This window comes from Callorhinchus milii, unplaced genomic scaffold, assembly GCF_018977255.1.
Source record: "Callorhinchus milii isolate IMCB2004 unplaced genomic scaffold, IMCB_Cmil_1.0 Scaffold2, whole genome shotgun sequence".
Lineage (NCBI taxonomy): Eukaryota > Metazoa > Chordata > Chondrichthyes > Chimaeriformes > Callorhinchidae > Callorhinchus > Callorhinchus milii.
Window position 1 is genome coordinate 119,181,803 of NW_024704743.1, and position 22,105 is coordinate 119,203,907.

At 44.1% G+C, this 22,105-nt stretch overlaps 1 long non-coding RNA gene across 1 annotated transcript; it reads left to right on the forward strand.

The window, feature by feature from the left end:
• Window positions 1–1,339: 1,339 nt before the first annotated feature.
• On the forward strand, window positions 1,340–9,838 carry LOC103179703. The gene is made up of 3 exons (XR_488006.1): window positions 1,340–1,478; window positions 8,019–8,083; window positions 9,263–9,838. It is a non-coding gene; the product is annotated as an uncharacterized LOC103179703 (long non-coding RNA).
• The last annotated feature ends 12,267 nt before the right edge of the window (window positions 9,839–22,105 follow it).

Genomic DNA, 22,105 nt, shown 5'->3' on the forward strand with positions numbered 1-22,105 from the left:
GTTCTCACCTCTGAGTCAGAACTTGGGTTCAAGTGCTTACTTCGGGATTTGGAACTTATACAGTCTAGGCTGACCCAATGCAGTGCTGGGGTTGGGGGAGGGGCACTGCATTGTCAGAGATGTTTTATTAGACATATATAGATGGATCAGAGAGGGGTGGAGGGCAAGGGGTTTGGAAGAGGGAAGATGACTGAAGGCATAGTCGTTAAGGAAGGTCTTGAGATGGGTCTTGAAGGAAGCAAGCGAGGGGATGATGCAGAGGGCCTCTGGCATGGTGTTCCAGAGGGTGGGGTGGGGGCAGAAAGGCTGAAAGCCCGATCGCCAATGATAGAGCAGGGATGTCTGCCTGCCCAGTTGGATGTTAAAGATCCTATGGCACTACTCAAAAAGAGAAAGGAATTTCTCCCAGTGTCCTGGCCAACAAACCCCCAAAGTAAAATTGGTCACTCACTTTATGGCTATTTATAAGCCATTGCTGTGTGCAACTGGTTGCCATGTTTCGCCCACAAAAATACCCAATACATCAATTTTACAATATATCCTGTGAAGTGCTTTGAGACTTCTCAATGATGTGAAAGGGCTCTACAACAAATGCAAGGCTTATTATCATAAATGGTATAATGTGAAATAAATTGATTTCAGGCCACTAAGAGTTTAAAACTAAAGGTCCTTTATTGTATCATAATAAGGACAAAGTAAATACTGCGGGAATGTAATGTCTGCTACACCACCTATCTGTAATGGAAAATAATTTTAAATCTAACTCCTTTCCTCTACTAATGTGCATTCAAGAGAGTAGAGTCATTAGCTGATCAGATGACATTAACATTTCCGTCCCTGGCTTCTTTCTCTTTACGTTACTTTGCGGCTAATTATAAAACCGCAATAAGAATAATCATTTGCATGTGAAAAAGCACCTTATTGCATCATCAAAATGCCTTAAGAAGGCTTCACAGGATTTTTACTGTTAAGTGTGGCAGCTGTGTATTTAAAAGCAGCCAATTTGTGCGCAGTAATCCCCCACAGACAGTCCTGAAGTGAATGATCGATTTGCAACCCCATCCCACAGTCCTTTTGCCTAGCTCCCTCCCTTCCCTCCTTCAAGGCATGTCTCAAGACCCTCCTCATCGACTGCGCCTTCAGTTACCCTCCTACCCCTACATTCCTGCCCTCCACGCTCCACTGATCCCAAACCACAACTCGGACCCAAATCCCTGACTGTCCAGCAACTTGGGACGTCCTCCTGATGTGACAGACAAATGTAATTTGTTGTTGTTGATATTTTCTGGCCAGAAGGAACTTCCTTCTCTTTTTGGGCAGTGCTGTGGGATCTTTATCATCTGCCTGAACAGGCATGAACAAGAGGTTGGTTTAACGTCTCATCCGTAGGACAATGTTGAAGACAGGCCAGTGAACAAGCAATATTTACACCCCTGCAGCACAGCATTTAACTAAACCTGGGTGTGTCATGGCAGAAGGTAATGTCAGTAATTTACAGTCTGCCAACAGCAATAAACAATGTGCCCAGATGACAGGACAAAGAGACATTGTTGGAGTTTCAAGATTAAGTTGTGAAATGTAAATGCATTTTAAGGTGAATATTGGCTCCATGGGCTTCGCAATTCATATATGAAACATGCTCAGTCTGGCTCAGTCGTGTAGCACTCTTGGGACTGAGTCAGAAGGTTATGGGTTCAAGTCTCACGTCACGACTTGGAACTTATACAGTTTAGGGTGACACTCCAATGCAGTGCTGGGAGAGCTCTGCATTGTCAGAGTTGCTGTCTTTCAGGTGAATTGTTAAACTGCGGTCCCATCTGCCTGATCAGTGGATGTTAAAAATCCCATGGCACTATTTGAATAGAGAAAGGAGTTTCTCCTGGTGTCCTGGTCAACTATCCCCAGGACAAAGTTGGTCATTCACTTCATGGCTGTTTGTGGGCCATTGCTTTAAGCAAATTAGCTATTGTGTTTGTCTACAAAATACACAGTCACTATACTTTACTGTAAATCCTGTGAAGCACTTTCACGTGCCCTCTTGAAGTGCTATATCAGATGCAAGGATTTTTTAAATTTATACATAAGCTACGTTGCACAGTAGATTTGATATGATAATTATCTGTTGTAATTATCTGAAATTATGTTTTGTAGATTTCACTTCTCTATGTCTATGAGGATGTTGGGTTCAATGTCCTGAGTTCAATTCCCGGCAGGGCGAAACCTTGGACAAGTTTCCTTACTCCACACGCCTAATAATAATCCCTCCAAAACCAAAAACAATAATAAATTGGTCATTTTCAATCCACGACTGTTTGAGGGACACTGCTGTGCGCAATTGGCTGCCGCGTTCGCCCACAAATATACAGTTCAATTCACTTTACAGTCTATTCTGTGAAGCGCTTTGAGACGTCGAGAAGACGTGAAAAGCGCTATGTCAAATGCAAGGATTATTATTACTATTATTATTATTATTATTATTATGTTTTCAGTAATGTTACTGACTTGTAGAAAATCCATATCATCAATATCATCCACATATGCAAGTTTCTAAGATCAATGATTGTGATCAATTCTTCTCTATTTCCGACTCTCAGTTATAAATAAAAAAATATAATGTTTGACTCAGTTATACAATTCTGAAACAGTATAGCCCCATTGCGTAGTGGTGAGAGGACCCGGGTTTGATTCCTGGGTGGAACAAAACCCGAGGCAAGTTTCTTCACTCCATAAAACAACTTGCATTTATATAGCACCCTTAATGCAGAATGGTATCTCAGAGCAGCAAAGGATACAATACAAATTTACACTTAGACAGCACATTTTATGTCAAGTGGACGTTCTAAAGAGCTTAACGTTTCTCTCTTGGCACCCAAGCTGGTGCTGGGTGGCAAGGGAGATAGGTAGGAGGTAGCAAGACGATTGAAAGTGCAGTCATAGAGGTAGTTCTTGAGATGGATGTTGAACGAGGTGATGGAAAGAGTGAGTCGGAGGGACTCGGGATGTACTTCTTGAAAATGGGCGACAGAAAGGCTGAAATCTGCACGTGATGTGGTGGGGTTGGAGGAGACATGGAGCAGGCCAGTACTCGCTGAGCAAAGGGAGAAGAGCCTGGTCGATAAGATTTGAAAGGGTATAAAATGTAGTGACTGTGCATTTTGTAGGTGAACGCAGCAATCGATGTGCGCACAGCAATATCTAACGAACAGCATGGAGTGAATGACCAGTTCTATCGCCACAGCAATAAATACACAGTTGATAATGAAGAATAATGTCCATCTGCCCTTTCTGGACACAGTCACATTAAAAACCTTTGCAATGATTATAAGTGCCTTTATTTCTATCCTAAGTGCTGGATGACTTGATCAAATTGGCTTACTGCTTGGCCTTTCTGTTGCTCTATCTGTACGCAAGAGACTGTACATGATGAATTGAGCATATATTATTGAAAAACTACATTCAAAATAGGACAAGAATGCTTTTATACACATTTTGCCGTGTTAGAAGCTCTATATTAATCAGTGGGGGAATTTTCAGCCATTAATAATAATAATAATCCGTGCATTTGATATAGCGCTTTTCACAGCTTCTCGACGTCTCAAAGTACTTCACAGAATATACTGTAAAGTGAATTAACCGTATATTTGTGGGTGAAACGTGGCAGCCAATTGCGCACAGCAGTGTCCCACAAATAGTTGTGGATTGAAAATGATCAATTTATCATTGTTTTGTTTTGGAGGGATTATTATTAGGCGTGTGGAGTAAGGAAACTTGCCCAAGGTTTCGCCCTGCCTAGAATTGAACCCAGGTGTCTTGCTTGCAAGGCAAGTGCTCTAACCACTGAGCTACAGGACTCCACATTCTGTCTCTGCTATCTGGAGCTCCATCCAGGGAGATCCAGATGCCTCTGCCTCATCCCCTCCCTCCCCACCTTTAAAGCCCGCCTTCAATAACCTGTTTTTTGACAATGTTTTTGTCACCTTCTCTCCCCTCTCAGCTCTTTGAGATGGGTGATAACAGTCTGCTGTCAAATAATAATGACATTAATAATAATAATCCTTGCATTTGATATAGTGCCTTATCACATCTTCAAGACGTCTCAAATAACTTCACAGTATATACTGTAAAGTGAATTGACTGTACATTTTGTGGGCGAAATGCGGCAGCTAATTGGCACACCAGTGTCCCATATATTTGGTGGATTGAGTGAGCAAATTATTGAGAGATGAGTAATGATTAAGACAAATGGAGGGCTCTTCAGTCTTGAGAGAAGGCAACTCAGAAGGGATCTCGTCAAACTCTATCAGATTTTACATGGAATTGAAAGACTAAACCCAGAACAATATTTTTGGATTCACCAACAGAGTAAAACAAGAGGACATAGATTCAGAGGACAAAGGACAATCTCAGGACAGACCCCAGGAAGTATTTCTTTATCCAGAAGGTATTTAACGAGTGGAGTAGGTTGATGCCAGAACCCTGGGACTTGATGATATGATAGGGCAGGGGTGGGGTGTGGGGGGCGTGGGTGTGGCAGTAGGGTGGGTGTTTTGGGGGGATGAAATTGGATTCCAGCGCCTTGGGACGTCCTCCCGATGTGAAGATGTGAAAGGCGCTATGTAAATGCAATTCATAGTTGTTGTTGAGAAGAGAATGGGACTAAAGATAAATGAATCTCCAGAACCTGACAGATTCCACCCCAGAGTATTTAAAAAAATAGGAGAGGAAATTGCAGATGAGTTAATCATAATTTTTCAAAGCTCTCTGTACGGGAATTGTGCCCTTTGATTGGAGAATTGCAAATGTCACTCTATTACTTGAGAAGAGAGGGAGGGAGAAACCAAGCAACTGCACAACATCAGTTGTGGGGAAGTTACTGGAATCTCTCATCAGAGACAGATTAACTGAGCACTTGAACAAGTATGAGCTAATCAAAGCGAGTCAGCATGGATTTGTGAAGGGTAGGTCATGTCTGACGAATCTAATTGAATTTTTTGAGGAGGTCATGAACATGGTGGATAAGAGAGTGTCTCTGGCTGTCATAGAATTCCAGAGGCATTTGATAATGTTCCACACAAGAGGTTATTAGCAAAAATAAAAGCGCATGGAATCGGAGCTAACCTTGCGACGTGGATTGGTAATTGGTTGGGAGGCAGGAAACAGAGAGAAGGGGTAGGGGGAACATTCTTTGATTGGCGGGATGTGACAAGTGGTGTTCCTCAGAGGTCTGTACTGGGGCCTCAGCTTTTTACCATATATATATCAATGGCTTGCATGAAGGAATAGAGAGTTTTATATCCAAATTTGCAGGTGACACAAAGTTAGGAGACACAGTAAATTGTGTAGATGCGAGCAGGATATTACAAAAAGACTTAGATAGATTAAGTGAGTGGGTAAAACTGTGGCAGATGGAATTCAATGTGGGGAAGTGTGAGACCATCCACTACGGATCCAAAAATAGCAAAACAGGATATTTTCTAAATGGTGAGCAACTAAGAACTGAGGAAGAGCAAAGGGATTTGGGTGTCCATGCACACAAATCACCAAAAACAAGCTCACAGGTACAAAAAGTTATCAAAAAAATCCTAATGAGATTTTGGCCTTTATCTCAACGGGGCTAGAATATAAAAGAGAGGAAATGATGCTTCAACTATATAGAGCCTTGGTCAGACCCCATCTAGAGTGCTGGGTTCAGTTTTGGGCACCTCACGTCACGATATATTGGCTCTGGTGGGGGTGCAATGTAGATTCACCAGAATGACACCAGGGCGAAAAAGGGTTAAATTATGAGGACAGGTTGCATAGACCTGAAAATCAGGAGGCAGTTTTTCATCCAAAGGGCAGTGAAAATCTAGTACTCTCTCCCTCAAAAGGTTGTCGATGTTGGATCCATTCACATCTTCAAGACTGAGATGGATAGATATTTGTTAGGTCAGTGTATTACATGTTATGGGGCAATTGCGGGTAATTGGACTTGAGGTACAGATCAGCCACGATCTTGTAGAATGGCGGAATAGGCTTGAGGGGCTGAATGGCCTACTCCTGTCTCTATGTTTTTATGATCTCGTGGCCTTTGCTTGTTGACAATTCGGTGTGTACTATACTCGACCCTTAAATTTGCACTGTACAAACCTTTACTCATTGGTAAATTAAACACTGACTCTTCGCTGTGACTTGGGAATAATCCCTTAGTGTCAGCCTGGCTCTGTTGGTGGCTCTCTCACCTCTAAGTCAGAAGGTTGTAGGTTCAAACCCCATTTATAATAATATAATAATAATAATCCTTGCATTTGATATAGCGTTTTTCACGTCTTCTAACCACTGAGCTACAATAATAATAATATAATAATACAATAATAAAAATAAATGGCTTTGAAACTCATATATACTAGATTATAATGCATTGCTGGGGTTTGCTGCATTGTCAGAGGTGCTGTCCTTCGGATGAGATGTTAAAATGAGGTCATGTCTGCCTGTTCAGGTTGGCATTAAAGATCCCGCGCCCCTATTTGAAAAGAGAAAGGAGTTTCTCCCTGTGTTCTGGACAACAATTCTCCAGATAAAATTGAACATTCCTTTCATGGCTGTTGGTGGAACAGTTGGGCTGCCGTGTATGCCTACACACACACAGTCACTCCACTTCACAGTAGAGCCTGTAGAGCGCTTTAAGACGTCTTCCCGACGTGAAAGACGCTAAACCAAATGCAAGGTTTGTGTGGAATCCTGTAGCTCAGTGGTTAGAGCACTTGCCTCACAAACGAGAGACTTAAGTTCAATTCCCAGTAGGGTGAAACGTTGGGCAAGTTTCCTTACTTCACACCCCTCTGTTTACCTAGTAGTAAGTTAGTCGATTTGCAGATCACTTTTCCATGGGTAATAATTCCTTCAAATTTTAAAAAAAATTTGGTCACTTCAATCCATGACTGTTTGTGGACACTGCTGTGAGCAATTAGCTGCCGTGTTTCGCCCACAAAATATACAGGCAATTTACTTTACTTCTATTCTGTGAAGCACTTTGATAAGGCGCTAAATCAAATGCAAGAATTAGTATGATTATAATCTGCAATTAGTGAGGAGATAGCGTAAACCTATGATATCTCCTGCCTCTGTTGAGTCAGGCAAATTGTTATTTCTGGGCATGAAGGGTGCATGTCAAACGTGCGTCTGAATTCCTGGTCCACATTTCTAAATCAACGTCCTGCTCCGTGAGGCGATATTAGGGTGGATGCAAGCTGAATGCTAAATTACATTAGAAGTGATGAATTCTTCATCTGCTTGCGAAGATTATATTACGACACTGCGAGGCATTCCTAACGCCTAAGAAAAACGTATTTGGTATATCGCTTCAACATGCTAAAATCTATAATAGTTTTCAGGCAGATGAGTGAATTTCAGACCGACAGAACAGATGACTGCACCTCTATAAATTATAGTAGAAATAAGTAAACAATGCCTACATTTATTGGCTTGCTGTATGCTACTTACAGCATTATAATTGAGGGTGATTATGGTTAATGACTCCAATAATGTGCACTTTCTTTCCAGCAGGACAGTGTAATTTGTATCAAGCCAATTCAGTATCTCTCCAGGCAGTTTGCCCGTTACGTTTGGTGCTGTCTTATCGCTATGCAGGAAGCAATCGGAAGCAACTCCTTGCAGCTGGCTTAGTGATTTCATGCCTGTTATATATCAGGAAACAAAACAGCTACAGTATTCAGCGGATTTTGATTGCCCCGGCTTTCCATGTTTGGAGAATTATTCATTCAATATATTTTGAACAATAAGCACCCAGTCCAGCTCAGAGCAACATAAATCAAAGCACTGCTTCCTTATTGTGCAAAAGGGAATGTGTTCCACATTGATGCTTAAGAGAAGAAACCTTACTTGCCTGAAATACATTAGGTGGGATTCATCTTGCGCAATGGCTAATTATAACTGCCGACTCCAGTTTTGCTGACCTTATTAACATTTTTATTGTCTCTGTTCATTTGCCGATCATGTCTTTCCTTTGTTGTACATAGAACCGTCCTACAAGGAGCAATAGCTCAGTGGATGAGCCGTACAAGTAACCACGCTTGCAAATAAGGTGAATGATTTCTAGCAAATTGGGGTATTGAACCATATGTCTCCCGGAATTCAATTAGATAAAACTTGCGTACGTTTCAATTTGGCTGCAGCTGCGATATTGCTGCGAGTGAACGGCACAGGCTGCAGAAGGCAAAAATTGTCACGGGTCATTTACAGACACTTTGTGCTGTTGTTGCTTCATTTCTTGTTTGGATGTAATCCGTTTCAGCCTGGCTTAGTCGGCTGTGCTCTCGCCTCTGAGTCAGAAGGTTGTGGGTTCGAGCCCCATGTCAGGACTCAGAACCCATATAGCCTAGATGGATGCTCCAATGTAGCAGCGGCATTATTGGATGTGCCGTCCTTCGTAAGAGATGTTAAATCATGGTCTTGCTGTCCAAGTGGACGTTAAACATCCTGTGACACTACTCAAAAAGAGAAGGGAGTTTCCCCTTGTGTCTTGGCCAACAATCCCCCAAGTAAAATTGCTCACCCGCTCCATTGTGGGACATGGCTGCCACTTTCATCCTCAAAAATACAGTCACGACACTTTGCACTATATCCTGCGAAGCGCTTTGAGATGTCTCGATAATGTGATAAATTCAACTAATTCAAAACTCCGCCTCCCGGATTCTCACCCGCACAAAACTCTGTACCCCCATCACACCAATCCTTGCCAGACTCCACTGGTTCTCAATTACTGAACGGATCGATTTCAAGATCCTCTCACTTGTTTTCAAATCTGTTCACGTTCTCGCATCTCCCTCCCTACCTCCCTACCTCCCGATCTACTTACCCTACCCACGCCACCACCCGCTGCCTTCGCTTGGCTGGCTCCAACCTCCTGTTCGTCCCTTGTCCCCTCCGTTCCATCATCAGCCACTACATCCCGAAAGTCTGGAAGCCTCTCCCTCAATCCCTCCACCTTACCCCCTCGCACCCCACTGTCAAACCTCACCTAAAAATCTTCCTTTTTGATTGTGCTTACGGTCACCTCACCCCCTCACTCTCCCCCTGGCTTGGAGTCAGACTCCGCCACTATCAAGCGCTCCAGGACGCTACCCTACATGAAGGGCGCTTTATAAAGTTGTTGTTGTTGATAAGGTGTTGTATCATGATTAGCAAAGCGAGTTGTTTGGACAGTAGACCTTTCTGACAGATGGGAACGGGCAATTCATGTGTTTTTTTGATTCCTCCTCAGTTCCCAGCTAGCATACAAAGTGCCCCAGGGCAGCCACGCAGCAAAAAGGATCGACGTCATATTAAAGCTTTGCATTTTAAAGCTTCTCGGGAGAGTTTTTCCCAAAAGTGCTCTCGCCTTGGAAAACAAAACGCTCTCCCTGGCAAACGAGTACTCCGGATGCACAGAAACAGCAGCGTGGAAACTAGCGGAATGGAGGTTTTCTCATCGAAAACAAAAGCAGTGTCGATTTCAGAGACTTTTAAAACTATTCAAAGCCTCTTTGTTGATTCACGTACCAGGCCTGGAAAAGACAAGCACAGCTTTGCTCTCTCCCCAGCCCCTACCTCTGCGACCTCCTCAACTACATCGCTCACTGTTTCATGTCCCCCACCCTATCTGCCTTTCTGGCTCCAACACTCTCTAGAACTCTGTCCTGGAGTTCCTCTGACTCACTCCCTCCTTTCCCCTCGTTGAAGCCACTTATCAACGTTTCTCCCACAACACACATGTCGCCGTGTCAAGGTGGTGGCACGTTTCACCCATGAAAAAATGCACAGTTAATTCACTTCACAGTATATTCTGTGTAGCGCTTTGAGACGCCTCGAAGATGTGATATATCAAATACAAGGATTATTATTATCAAGATCTACCTCTTTGACTGCATTCGGTCATCTTTTCCCTCCTCACCCCCCTTGCCTCCCAGCACTAGCTTGGGTGCCCAGCCAGCAGTGTAAAGCACTTTGAGACATCCTCCCGATGTGAAAGGCGCTGTATAAAAGTAAATTGAATTGTATTATTTTATTGCTCTGTAAGATCCTATAAGTGCTGCAATGTGGCATCTGCTTGTGAGCTTCCTTACCTTTTAGATCACACCGTACTCTGCCCATTTCTGCTCCCTGATTACCGTACACCTACACACCAAAACAGTGTCACTCCGAGCTGGTGGGAAGTGAGAGCAGTATTTGGAGTTGAGGTACAGAATCATTAAAAAATCACCGAAGGAGACTATTTGGCCCATCGTGTCTATGCCGCCTCTTTGAAAAGAGCTACCCAAATCAATCCCACTCCATCACTGTCTCCCATAGCCCTTCCACCATCCTTTCAGACAATGCATTCCAAAACCGAACAACTTGCTGTGTGAAAAATATTCTCCTCACCTCCCCTCTGTTCCTTTTAACAACTATTTTAAATCGGTGCCCTCGGGTTACCGACCCACCCACCAGTGGAAATAGTTTCTCCTCATTCACCCTAATGAATCCCCTCATCATTTTGAAAACCTCAATTAAGTCTCCTCTTAACCTTCTCTGCTCCAAGGAGAATAATCCGAGCTTCTCTCGCCTCTCCTGATAACTGAAATTCCTCATTCCTGGTACCATCCTGGTAAATCTCTTATGCACCCTCTCCAATGCCTTGACATCCTTCCTAAAGTGGTGCCCAGAACTGATCACAATACTCTAGCTGAGGTCTAACCAGTGTTTTATAAACTTCCTGATCTTTGTATTCTATGCCCCTGTTTATAAAGCCTAGTATCCCGTATGCTTGTTTAACAGCTTTATCTAACCTGTCCTGCCACCTTGAAAGATTTACTTATATGAACCCCAGGTCTCTCTGTTAATTTCTCCCCATTTAAGATTGTACCATCAGCTTATATTGCCTCTCCTCATTCTTCCTCCCAAAATGCAGCACTTTGCATTAAACTTCATCTGCCACGTTTCTGCCCATTTTACCAGTCTGTCTGTGTCCATTTGCAGTCTGCAACTATCCTCCTCATTGTTTACTACTTTTCCTAGTTTAGTATCATCAGTCATGATCTAATAGCGTGGAAGAACAGGCTCAGGGGGCTGAATGGCCAACTTCTGTTATTTGTTCCTATGAGTTCCCTCGCCCCCTCCGCTCCATCATCAGTGCCTGTGCTTTCAGCCACTACGCTCTGAAGCTCTGGAGCTCGCTTCCTCAATCCCTCCCCACTTTCAAATCCTGCCTAAAGACCTTCCTTTTTGTGCTTACGTTCCCCTCCCCCCACCCTCTCCCCCGGGCTCAGGGGCAGACTCCGACACTGTCAGGCGCTCCATGATGCTATCCTGGGTGAAGTGTGCTATATAATTGCAAGTAGTAGTTGTTGTTGAGTGTCACTCTGAGCTGGTGTGCTTTTTGGCATCCAGCGTAAATGGGGCGAAACTAGGTAACAGTTCAATGATGTGACTTCCAGTTTCCCGTCATTTGGCTCCAGAGTAATCCCTTTAATGAAGAGTGAAGTCAGTGAGCTGTGCCGTCTCTCCCAATGTTGACTGATAGGGCTGGATGTGTTCAATGCTGTAGACATGCTCAAATAAATTTGTGCAGTTATAATACTACTACTACTAATCATCATCATCCTCGCTTTTGATACAGTCATTCCCTTATCACGTCTTTGAGATGTCTCAAAGCACTTCACATAATATACTGCAAAGTGAATTGACTGTATATTTTGTGGGCGAAACATATAGTTATAGTTCAATCACCCAAAACTGGCTTTATTTGCCTAACAATCTTTAGTTTGTCTTGTAAATCCCAGTGTGGGGGAGGGATGGGGTGGGGGTGTACAGAAATTCTAATTTGCGTATTTCTCACCACCTAGCCCCGTACAGCTGTCCCGAATCTCTGCGATTTTCTGAGGTCAATTGTAATACCTGCCAAGCAAATTGACATGGAAACCCCACTCTAGATGTTTTTAGTGTGGGTTTTAGAAGTACTATTGAAGCGGCGTTAAAGGAAAGTATTGAATTTTTTTCAACTATTGTGCGCAAGTTTTATCACCTTTTCAATGAGCTGCAGCATGGAACAAAATGAATAGTGAATTAAGAGCACTTGGAAAACACTATTGTAGCTTTGTCCTTCTCTTTAGAAATCCTAATTAAGGCTTTCCATTCAATGCATCCTTCTGTGCTCCACTTCCTTTCTCCGCAGCCTGGTTAGTCTGTGTCTGCAGTGGCAAATGCCTGTGGAGGACGTCAAATTAAAAAGCATCTCTAGGAAAACAAATGTTTTTTTGGTCAATTTCAGACGTTACTGATCGCCACTAAGCCAAACCCTAGCGCCTCTCCCCCCACTTCCGTACCCCTTCCCCACGGAAGTGACCATAAGCATGGTCGAAAAGGAAGGTCTTCAGGCACGATCCGAAAATGGGGAAGAAGAGGCCAAGGCGGAGGGATTGAGGGAGAGAATTCCAAAGCTTCGGGGTGTAATGGCTGAAAGTGTGGTCACCGATGATGGAGCTGAGGTGGTGGGTAGTTGAGTGGAAGTAGGGTAGCTGAAAGCTCACCAGGCTGACACACATTTTCATGAAAGTTATCATGAATTTTCTTCCAATTAAGGAGCTGCAACTACATCATTCTTAAAAAAAGCGACTGATGTCCAATTTTTACTCTGGCTCACAATGAGTTAAGGCCGCTCTGTATTGCATGGCTGGCTGTTAAGTGCATTGGTGATTTTTCTACCTTTTTTTTACATGTGATAGACAGCTACATTTTAAGCTATTATGTTCACAGCGCTTGAGGTGTCAGATTAATGGGAATCAATCTCACCTCATTCTTCAGCAGCAGTGCAACGTGCAAATAGTGCACTCACTATATGTCAAGATAACCTTGCCCTGTGTGTGCAATGTTGCCACCTATATTAGCTTGATAGATTGCAGGGCTAACACTGCTTACGAACAAAGCTCTGGAAACAAGTGTACAAGGTATCATTGAAAAGGCGGTTTCGGGCTGCTTTGTGAGATTAAAGTTTAATATTTGTGCTATGGTGCAAAGGAACAACCAATTAACAGTCTGGCACATGTGAGGTTTCGAGCTTTTAGCTATTCATTAAGATTGAAAAACAAGAGGACATAGGGCTAGAGCTGCAAAGGGCAATTTCCGCACAGACACCAGGAAGTCTTTCTCTACCCACAGGGTAATTAATAGCTGAAACAGGATACAGAGAAGAGTGGTTGAGGCCAGGAAACTGAGACTCATTTAAAAAGCAACTTGATGCTGTCACGATAGGATGGGTGTTCTGGAGGGATGAGGCCAGATGGGTTGAAGGGCTTTTTTCATCCAAACTGATCATGCAATCTTATGATGTTGCCTTTAGATATCTTCTTCCTGCCTTGAAATAAGAACATAAGAAATGCCAGACTAAAAAGGACTAAGGTCCATCTAATTCGCCTTCCACCTTCCTGGTGATCGCATACACATATATCCCAAACTACCTACCCCCAATTATTTTTCTCTCTGGAAACATACCTTGCAGTATTTATACTTTGTGTTTTTGATAGTTTCCCAACACAACAGTTGGTTCTGGCTTGACGCCTCACTCAAAATTCCCTTATTTTTAATTTGAAACCTTCAGTGTCAGGAACTATTTTACATAGAATATACAGCACAAAAACAGACTATTCGACCCAACTGGTGTTTATGCTCCACATGAGCCTCCTCTTACCTTTCCTCAACTAAGCCTTCAAGCATAACCTTCTATTCCTTTCTCCCTCATGTACCTGTCTAGCTTCCCCTTTAATGCATCTATGCTATTTGCCTCAACTACACCTTGTGGCAGCAAGTTCCACATTCCCACCATTCTCTGGGTAAAGATGTTTTGCTCGGACCAACTGTGTCAATACCCATGAAAGTGCATATCAGGGCAATTTGCAAGCTCTTGTTTTGCAAAGCAAACATGTTGAATTTGTGTGAAAACATTTGGACTGTGTGAAAAAAACAGCTTCCTGATTAAACTTCATTCAAGATTTTTTTCTCAAAATTCTGCACAATCAATCGTACATTTTAATACAATTGTCCGTCAGCTTGGCTCGCACTCCGGCCTCACAGTCTGAAGCATGCGGGTTCAAGCTCCAAGTTGAGATCTTGAGCTCACAGTGCAGGATGACACGACAGTGCAATGCTGGGGGAAGTGTAGCATTGTCAAAGGTGCTGTTCTTCGGATGAGACATTAAACCAAAGTTCCTTCTGCCAGTTCAGATGGACGTTAAAAATACTGTGGCACTATTGAAAAAAAGAAAGGAGTTTAACATGGTGTCCTGGCCAACAATCCTCCAGATAAAAATGGTCATTCACTTCACAGCAGCTGTGTTCGCCTACAAAATACACAGTCACTACACTTCACAGTAAATCCTGTGAAGCGTTTTGAGGCATCCCAATGATGTGGCAAGGCGCTATATCTAATACAAAGATTACTAGTAATATTAATAACATCTTTCCATACTCCTGTGATTCAAACTGTGTATGTGTTTTGGTCAGGGCTCTCTGATACCACCCCATGTGAAATGCGCAATATAATAATAATAATCCTGGCATTTGACGTAGCACCTTATCAAGTCTTTGAGACGTCTCAAAGCGCTTCACAGGATGCACTGTACAGTAAATTGATTGTATCTTTTGTGGGCGAAAAGTGGCAGGCAATTGCACAAGTTGTTGTTGTTACAGGGTTAAATAGTGACCTGTAAATTTGCTTACCACACCCTTAGCAAATCACTGTTATACTCGCGTTCATGGCTGATCTTGCCTAATAATGATTATACCCTAAAGGAATAAATTTTTCCTCGTTTGCTCTGCAGATTGAAGCACTAATTATGAAGTAATATATCTTACTGAGGCAAGTGTTTTAATATGGTAATTACCCCATTTGAGGTTTGTTGTTATTGAGACTTAGTTTTTTCCTCGTATTGAAACATCAGGACATGCTAACTGTCTGGCTAATGCATGGTTTCACATCCATTAATGCTTCCATTTCATTTTAATGAAGACATTGCTATTATGTACCAGTCAAGAAGCTGACGAGACTCTACGATGTGAGCAGGGCACGCTGCTGCCTTTACATATACCGCTGGGGTGAAAACCTGTCACTTCTCGTCAAGTCAGTGACAGCGAGCTCTGCCTGTCACTGGTCAGGGCACCCACCACCAGCAACAAAGACATTTTGCCTTTGAATCAGAATGTAAACTCACCTCCCCATGATTCGTGTTTCTGCAACAGCACAAGTTGAGCGTGTCTCAAGGACTGGAATCCCAGTTGCTGTTGGGATTGAGGTGCTACCGATGGAATCTCGTAGCACTGTGGTTCGCACGGTCGCCTCGAAAGCAAGAGGACCCGGGTTCAAATCCCGGGTGAGGAGAGACCTTGGGCAATTTTCCTCACTCCACACGCCTGTTTATCGAGCAGTATGTAGAACCTGATTGGCGTATCCAGGGGGTAATAATCCTTCCAAATTTTTTTTTGGCGGTCACTCAATCCATGACCGTTTGTGGGACACTGCTGTGCGCAATTGGCTGCCGCGTTTCGTCCACAAATATACAGTCAATTCACTGTACAGTATATTCTGTGAATCGCTTTGAGACGTATCATCCACGTGATAAGATGCCATATCAAATGTAAGGATTAATATCACTATTGATGAATCTCTCAGGCTATGATGCTGTAGCTCACGTCTTTAACTTGACCTCATTGTGTGTTACGGCCATATAACACAGCTCAGCTGATTTGATGCTGATGCTCCAATGCAATGCTGAGGAAACACTACATTGTTTGAGGTGCTATCCTTCACATGAGACGGCAAACTGAAGTCTCATCTGCCTGTTCAGGAAGATGTTAAAAATCTTGTGACACTAGTCCTGGACATCAAGTGGAGTCCTGTGGCTCAGTGGTTAGAGCACTCACCTCGCAAACGAGAGACCAGGGTTCTATTCCCAGCAGAGCGAAATGCTGGGCAAGTTTCCTTCCTCCACGCGCCTCTGTTTACCGAGCAGTAAGTAGGAATCCAGTTGTTAGTCAATTGGCGGATTGCTTTTCTGGGGGTAATAATTCCTTAAAAAAAATAATAAAAATGAATTGATCCCTTCAATCCACAACTGTTTGTGGGACACTGCTGTGCGCAACTGGCTGCCGCGTTTCACCCACAAAATATACAGTCAATTCACTTTACAATATATTCTGTGAAGCACTTTGGGACATCTCAAAGACGTGATAAAGCGCTGATTCAAATACAAGGATTATTATTGTTGTTGTCAATCCCTCAAATAAAATTGGTCATTCCATGGCTGTTTGTGTGGGACATTGCTGTGTGCAAATTGTTTGGTGTATTCATTTGTGCATATTCTGTGAAGCACTTTGAGATGTCTCGGCAATGTGATAAGGCGCAATATCAAAAGCAAGAATTATAGATTTGACATTTAATAGCCAAAGGTAAAATTATATGCAACTCCAGAAATACACACCACCAATATCATGCATTTATATAGCGCCCTTCACACAAGGTTACGTCCCGGAACACTGATGTATTAAATTGCTGCCCTAACTTTTAAACCCTAACCCTACTTTATTAATAATAATAATCCTTTCACTTGATATAACGCTTTATCATGTCTTCGAGACGTCTCAAAACTCTTCACAGAATATACTGTAGATACCGGGGGCCAACTCTCCTCCCTGACCCACATCCCCATCCTCCCTGTCAGTCCTTCCCCACCCCCACTCGCTCCCCCAATGTCCCCTCCGCATCGGTGTACAAAATGTCTGTTCCCTCTCCAACAAAACACACTGCATCCAAAGACCTCATTGTCGATGAAAGCATCGACATTCTCGCCCTCACTGAAACCTGGATCACTCCAGGTGACACCTCCCCCCTGACAGAGGCCACACCACCCGGCTACACCTTCCATCACACCTCACGACCTAACCGTCGTGGTGGCGGTGTGCCTCTGATCTCCCGGTCTCCGCTCAGCCTATCACCTTTCTCCTCTGGAACTCTCCTCTCCTTTGTGCATCTTACTCTTTATCATCCCTCCAAACTTTCTGGCAAAATTCTCCTTATCTACCACCCCCCAAGCCCTCCCCCACCTTCATTGCCGACATCTCCACCCTCCTATCTTCCCTCTCCCTCTGTTCCGAATGCCTCCTCATTCTAGGCGATTTCAACCTTCACTTCACCCCCTCCTGCTCTACCTCTGCTGACTTTTCCTCCCTTATCTCCTCCCTCAACCTCTCCCGCCATATCCACTCTGCCACCCACGTCCACGATCACTCCTTGACCTGGTGATCGCTTGGAGACTCACCGTCTCGGACTTCACCATCATCAACAAAGTGATCTCGAACCATCACTTCATCTCCCTTAACTCCTCAGTCCCTCTCCCCACCGCAACCCAACCTACCTCCATCTCCTCCTGCCCTAGACAAATTCTCCCCCGCCCTCCCTCTCGGCTGCCTTGGAGTCATCTGAACTCCTTCCCCTCTGTGTGTCCTCCCACAATGACCTATCCTCCTCGATGCTGGACTTCTTGAATCCAAAGTCAAGGGAATCTGCTCAGCTGCCTCTGCCACTGCATCTGCTATTCCCTCCTCATCTCCTCCTCCCAACCTGGCCCCTACCCATCCCTCTCTCCATAGCTTTGAACCTGTCTTCCCCTTCTCTCTCACCACCATAACCCGCATAACCCGACCACCAGCTCCCTCAACCTCATCACTACGCCTCTCCTTATCTTCCAGCTCCACCTCCTTGCTCCTCTACTCACTGACATCATAAACCTCTCCATGTCTTCTGGTACTGTTCCCATCCCATTAAAACCCACCATCATCAGTCCTATCCTTAAAATACCCTCCCTGGACTCTTCTCTACTTCAAAACTACTGCTCCATCTCCAACCTCCCTTTCCTCTCCAAGGTCCTGGAATGAGTTGTTGCTTCTCAGCTTCGCTCCTTCCTCTCCCCCCAATCAGGATTCCTTGCTACCCACAGCACAGAAACAGCCCTGGTCAAAGTGACAAATGACATTCTGCCCATCCGCGACCGGGGCTCCCTCTGCCTCCTCGTCCTCTTTGACCTCTCTGCTACTTTTGATGCCGTTGACAACTCTATCCTCATCCACCGCCTCTCCTCTCACCTCAACCTTCACAGCTCTGTCCTCGACTGGTCCAGATTGTACCTCTCACACCGCCTCCACTTCATATCCACAAATAACTTTTCCTCTAGCCCCCAAACTGTCTCATGTGGTGTTCCTCAGGGCTCTGTCCTTGGTCCTCTCCTCTTCAATATCTATATGCTCCCTCTTGGTAACATCATCCGTAGACATGGGGTCAACTTCCACATGTATGCGGATGACACCCAACTCTACCTCTCTGACTCCACCCTTGACTCCAGGATCACTGCTCTCCTGACTGAATGTCTGTCGGACATCAAGTCCTGGATGAGAGCTAACTTTCTTCAGTTGAACGTCAACAAGACCGAGACTCTCCTGATTGACTCCCGTCAGCTCCTCCTCACCTCAGGTGCTGACAGCATCACCATCCATGGTTGCATAGACCACCTTGCTAAGCCAGTCCGGATCCTTGGAGTCTTGTTTGACCCTCAACTATCCTTTCTACCTCACATCTGCACCATGACCCTCCCTGTCTTCCCCCACCTCCGCAACATCACCTTGCTCCGAGACAACAACAACAACAACAAGATTACAATTGTATAGAGGCTTTCACGTCAGGAGGACGTCCCAGGGCGCTGACTGCCTAACACTGCAGGCCGCCAAAACCTTCATACATGGTTTCATTACATCTAGGCTTGACAATGCAAACTCATTGCTTGTCGGCCTCCCCAACTCCTCCCTCCACAGGCTGCAGATCATCCAGAACTCTGCAGCCCGTATCCTCTCCTGCACTAGGCTCTGTGACCATATCACCCCCATCCTTGCCCAAATCCACTGGCTTCCCATCACACAAAGGATACCGTTCAAGATCCTGGTGCTCACCTTCAAAGCCCTCCATGGTCTTGCTCCTCCCACTCTCTGACCTCCTAACCCGCAACCATCTTGCTCGCTCCCTCCACTCAGCAAGTTCTGGCCTGCTTCACGACCCCTGTCTCGCTCGCCCCATTAATGGTGGGCAGGCCTTCCTCCTCTCTGTCCCCACCCTCTGGAACTCCATCTCGCAGTCCCTTCGCCTCACTCCCTCCCTCGCCACCTTCAAGACCCATCTCAAAACATTCCTCTTCTACCGTGCTTTCACCTTTCCTGCTTTCGCCCCTGCCCTCCACCCTCCCCAAGCCCGACCCCCCCGCTCGGGTCTATAACTCTGTCTGTCCAGTTCCTTGGGACATCCTCCCGACATGAAAGGCGCTTTACAAATGTAATTTTCTTGTTGTTGTTGTAGAGCGAATTGACTGTATATTTTGTAGGTGAAAGTAGGTTCCTACTTACTGCTAGGCAAACAGAGACATGTGGAGTACGGAAACTTGCTCAACGTTTCGCCCTGCCCGGAAATCAACCCAGTTCCTTTCGTTTCCGAGGTGATTGCTCTAATGAATATACTACAGGCCTCCACATTATAATTGATAGAAGAAGCTAAATTTCACGGTCGAGTTAACACAAGCCTGCCTCTGAACAGTGGTCCATTCTAACACCTGTTATCAGCAGAAACCACACACCAGAATTGGCTGATTTACCTCTTGCAATTCTTACACTGTAAACATTAATCTGACGAGCAGCTATTAGTAGCATGATTTTCTTATCATCTCATAAACTTTATTGTGTATTCTTACCCAATACCAACTCCACTGTGCCAGAGTCTCAGGGATAGATAAGCTTTGGAATGGAATATCAAGATCTTCTGGTAGCCCTTTCAAATCTATCCACGGCCTTGCTCCTACCCTATCTCCGCAACCTCATTCAGCCACATTGACCTGGCTGCTCTCTATGCTCAGCAAACACTGGCCTGCTTCATGTTTTGTTTCAGGAGTTTGCAAAGGTAGGGTGATAAATTAATATTCTTAAAAATATCTGCTGAAGAATAGCATCAGGCTCTGGGGTAAAGCACTCAGTTTGATTGGTAGTCCAATGGCAGCCTGGCTCAGTTGTTAGCGCTCTTGCCTCTGTGTTGAAAAGTTGTGAGTTTACATCCCAAGATGGGACTCACTCCAATGCAGTGCTGGGGTACACTGTCCTTCAGATGAGACAATGTCCTGTCTGTGCCAGTCCAGGTGGACGTTAAAGATCCCATGACACTATTCGAAAAGAGGAGAGAGTTTCTCCTGGTGTCCAGTCAACAATCCTCCAAATAAAATTGATCATTCACTTCATAGCTATTTGTGGGGCATTAATGTGCGCAAATTGGCTGCCATGTTCACCTACAAGTACGCAGTCACAACACTTTACAGTGTATAATAATAATTCTTGCATTTGATATAGAGCCTTATCACATCATTGAGACGTCTCAAACGCTTCACGGAATATACTGTAAAGTGAATTGACTGTATATTTTGTCGGCAAAATGCAGCAGCTAATTGCACACAGCAGATTCCCACAAATTGTTGTGGATTGAGTGAACACATTTTTATAATACTTTTGAAGGGATTGTTATCCCTGGAAAGCGATCTGCCAAGCGTCTAATACCTGGGTTCCTATTTACTGCTAGGTAAACAGAAGCGTGTTGAGTAAGGAAACGTACCCGAGCATTCGGCCTGGCTGGGAATTGATATATCCCAGGAATATAATAATAATCCTTGCATTTGATAATAGCACTTTATCGCATCTTCGAGATGTCTCAAAGTGCTTCACAGAATATAATAATAATAATAATCCTTGCATTTGATATAGCGCTTTTCACGTCAGGAGGACGTCCCAAAGCGCTTCACAGAACACACTGCAAAATGAATTGACTGTATTGTGTAGGCGAACGTGGCAGCCAATTGCGCACAGCAGTGTCCCACAAACGGTCATGGATTGAGTGACCAAATTTTAAAAAAACATTTTTTTTATAGGATCATTATCCTTTGAAGCACTCAGGGATGTCTTCCTGATGTGAAAGGCGCTATATTAAATTCAAGGATTATTATTAATAAATAAGGGATATTCATCTAAACGTTCTGTAGTGCACATTATAAGTGCACAAAATATCCAAAAATCCCTGAGGATGTATTTGTGAGGGACATATCTAATTTGTTTGTGCTATTGAGTGGCTCTATGATTGTGTGCTCAGAGGGTCAGTAGGGAATCTCACTGAAGCACTGTTTTAATAGAGTTGAGACTTGAAGAATCCAGTTCATTTCTCAGCAGCATGTTTGACAGCTTTTCGGAACTGAGTAAAGTCACCTTTGTGCCCAACAGGAGCCAAAATGTGGTATTCGCAAGAGGATTGGCAAATAGCGAATACGGCATGTTCCAAAATGATTAGGCAAGCCCGAGAGTCCTTCAGTCTTGACAGAACACGTCTCAGAGGAGACCTGACACAGGTGTATAACATTTTAAATGGGATTGAAAAAGTAATCCTCTGCTTTGTGGGTGGCTGCCAATGGAAGATCAATAATTGACTAGGTAGTACATAGTGGATATGATGCTGCACTGATTGTGGATGAAGGAACAGGAGACCTGCTGTGCACCTGTTTCTCCTTGACACCTTTGTTTGTGATTATTGACCTTTCTTTGTCACATAAAAGCTAAATATGCAAAGTCTTTGGCACTGGGAACGCCAGGAGTGGGCATCCACACAGCACCAGCATAATTCCTTTGTCTGAACATGGTACAAAGTGTGCAAGTGCTAAATGATGTCCTGTAAATATCAATTTACGGGGCAGACACCGGAGTAGACATAGGGCATACGCATGAATGATCACACACAAACACGACTGACCTTTAAATCTAGTGCCCGGGTTTATTAATTTAAAACATTACAGAAGGGAGGCAGTGACAGACTGAGACAACAGCTGGAATCTTTCCTCTTTCCCGAAATAAAGGAACGAACCCTGGCATTTGCACTCAGCAGAATGAGGATTCCTTAACAAACTTAAGGTTCAGTCAGAGTCATTCAGTGTGAATAAGGGTGTCTGGAAGGTGTGAGCGAAAGGTACACTGGGTC